The following is a 3,426-nucleotide window of genomic DNA, read 5'->3' as shown; positions in this document are numbered from 1 at the left end:
GCTTTCTTTCATTAGGTGCCAAAACAGCGCCCTGCCGTGGTGGGATCCCAGCCAGTGCTTTGCTCCTTAGGGCTGAGCTCTGCAAAGGTGGGGTTTGGCAAACAGCAACTTCAGGTGCCCAACTTCAGCAGTCTCCCCGGTCAGTCTGGCATCAGGCACTTTTCCCCCCCTTTCTCCACATCCCTGCTCAGTGCAAGTGGTGGCAAATTGCATCAGCTCCAGGCCTTCCCTGCCCTCATGGTGCAGGCATTAGGGACAGGCTGTGCTGCTGGAGTTCTATTTCCAGGAGCAGCACTGAGCTCCCTGATGCTTTCACTGTTAGTGTAGATGTCAGCAATGATATAACTGCCTCACTGAACAGCTTCAAACAGCAGGAAGTGTACCCACCTTGCTTAAAAGAGAGCTGAGGAAATGGATTTCTTTTTTAACCCAAATGGCACAGTGCTCTTCTGGCTGAGAGCCCCATCCTTACTGCTTCCTGCAGCGTGTGCAGTGCTGGGGCAGCAGCCACAAGGGGCTCATGGTGAGGGGCAAACTGACCCCGTGAGCTGAGAGTTTTGGTTCCACATGGTGCCAGCAAGCAGCTGGCCCTAACTGAAGCATCATTTCACAAAAAAGCATATATTTTAACTACAGCTAATTAATTCTCATGGGAAATCAGTGTGCAGTGAAGCAGCTACCACCTATTCACCTATTTTTCCTCCTCCCACTGTTCTGTGACCCTCTGCTTTAGGAGGACAGCTCATCAGGCTGCTCTGTGCTCTCCTCCCTCCCCTGTGCCTCCTGTGGCTGCAGTTGACTTGGGACCATGCAGGACCCTGTCTCCATCCTCCTCCCTGCTGCTGCTCTCCAGAGTTAGACAGCATGGCTCAGAGGGGCACAAGCTCACTGGGCCCAAGGTGGGCCCATCCTGCTCCTGCACATAGGACACTGGGATGAGCCAAGTGCTGTGGGTACACCACAAGTTTCTAGAGGCTAAGCGAGAGCTAATGAATGTGTAAATGTGGCCTCATTAACAGGGGAAGCTATAAATACCACTGTACCTGGCTGCACGCTGCTAGAAGGCGGTGGCTCACTCCTCTTGTTGTGAAGCAGAACTGGTTTCCCGTATTTCTCAGCCCTAGTCTCAGGGGTCATCCTTCCTCTGCGCCAGGTTCATTGCTTCAGAGCCCAACACACACAGTTGGTTCCAGCTGCCTCTCCCCTGTTCCTATCCATGCTGCTTTAAGCAGTGTGACATTCATGGAGGTAGACAGCAGGGGATCCCTCATGCTCCCTCTCCCTGCATCTTTAATAACCAGGCACGGCAGCCATAACACCACTACATTTCACAGCTGGGCTCCCAACCCCTCTTAGTCAGCTGCTGGGAACAGCAGGGCAGGCCAGGGGCACAAAGCAGACATCAGTGTGGTCCCAAATAGTTGCCAGAAAGGTTGAGGTGCCTCCCAGCACCAGGAGGGGGGAAGGCCTTGGGTCACAATTCCCCTCTGCTTTCCTCCGCTGTGTGTGGCCAGGTGCCTTGGAGGTGGTATGGGCTCTATAGGCTGAGTGAGACCTCTAATAAGATATAACCATGTCTCATTCCTGACACCAGGGTGCTTACAAAAATCTTTTGACCCAACTAAAGCATTAACCATTATTGCCTTACAGCTTATCCACATATTGGACCTCCCATCCTGCCCTGTCTGGGACCTGGCTGTGACAAGGCCTGAGGATGAGGAGGGCAGAAGAGGTGGCTGTCCTGTGGGAGCCCAGAAAGCTGCTCTGGCTTCCCATACGGAAAGTAGCCCTGGAGAAAGGCTTTGTTTCCACTTCCTATTGTTTTTCCTGCTCGCCATGGCCAGGCTGCTGGTGGCCCTTGCTCCATGGGATGTCCCCCACTGCCCTCTGCCCCTCCAGCAGAGGAGGAGGGCAGGTTTGGGGCAGGACAGAGCCGCCTCCTCCTCCTGCTGTGGGGATGTGGCTGCGGAATAATGGAGGTAGCAGGGAGCGCTGCCAGGAGCCTGGCTGCCTCTGACAACAGAGAGGCTTTTCCTGCCATTTCCTTTGTTTGGGATTAAACAGCCAATGAAAAAAATGATAATAATACTTAAAATAGCTTCCAGGCCCTGCTGGTGCTCCAGCAATCCTGCTGTGCCCAGCACAACCAAAAGCCACGGTGGAGGTATTCCTGTGGTGGCCACCCTATTCCTACCCACCCTGATGTGCCTACGAAACACCACAGCGGTGAGGAAATAAGTAAATGGAGAAGGGATTGTCAGTCAATCCTGAGCACTTGAGCCCTTGGGGGAAGAATGTCCTGTGACCAAACCATCCCTCACGGTCGTGCTTTGCAGGCACAGCCTGCTGGCTTACCTGAACTCCATGCAGGTTCACCCAACACTAACTCCATGGCCTGCAGGCCCACCCCCTCCTCCTTTCCTCAAGGCAGGCTGCTGGAGCTGGAGCTGTAATTCCTAAATCCTGATTCTTTAACCACAGCCCCATCTAATGGCACAAACGACAGCTGCTCCATGAAGTGCTGGTGACAGAACTAGAGGACTTGTCCAACTCAGAGGGCAATGCAGCCATCCAGAGGGACCTCAACAGGCTGAGTGGAAAAGAACATCAAGGAGTTCAAGAAGGGCAAAGCACTGCATCTGCAGAACAACCCCTGGGGCCACACAACTGGAAAGCAGCTCTGTAGGAGAGCCTGGGAGTCCTTGTGGACACTGAGTTGAACATGAGTCAGCAACATGCGTTTGCTGCTAAGGCCGATAGTTGGTTAAGCAAGACTTCCCCTTGGTGAATTCATGCTATGTCTATGACTTCCTTCTCCTCCATGTGCTTGGAAATGGCTTCATCACCTTCCCAGGGATCACACTTGAACTGGACCCGCACCCACTTGCACATAATGTAAGCCAAACCTTAACACATTTTTCCTTAAGAAGGGAAAAAAATTATTCTCTGCAAACCAGAACCAAACTGTAAAAGGGCTTTAAAAGAGTCACACAAACCTCTGCTAGTTGCTCTGCACTCACTTTGCAGCCTTGTGGGAATATCCACAAGCAGGACACAAATAACTTCCAGGTGTTTTATAAGCTGCTTCAGAGGCACACTGCTAAGCACAGTGTAGAAATCAGATCCAAGGTTATCAGTGTTGGAGCCCTCTGCTGTAACCTACACCTGCACTGCAAAGAGCAGAGGCCTTGAGCATCTTGCATTAGCACATGGGTTTGTTCATCTTGCAGCTCCTGTCCCTGTTTCCCACTACATGAAAGGGGGAGAGTGGGCAGCACAGATAACACAGAACAGGTAAAGGCCAGGAACAGAACTTATCACAAAGAACAAGTGGCACCTTTTTTCTTCATTCCTTGTGATTCCATTTCTCCTAGGATACCCAATGAGAGCTTTGCACACATAGTATCACTGATCCAAATGTTTTCA

The sequence above is a fragment of the Coturnix japonica genome, chromosome 3, assembly GCF_054131305.1.
Source record: "Coturnix japonica strain WE chromosome 3, WE-NBRP24, whole genome shotgun sequence".
NCBI classification, from domain to species: Eukaryota; Metazoa; Chordata; class Aves; order Galliformes; family Phasianidae; genus Coturnix; species Coturnix japonica.
Note: the sequence above shows the minus strand (reverse complement) of the source record.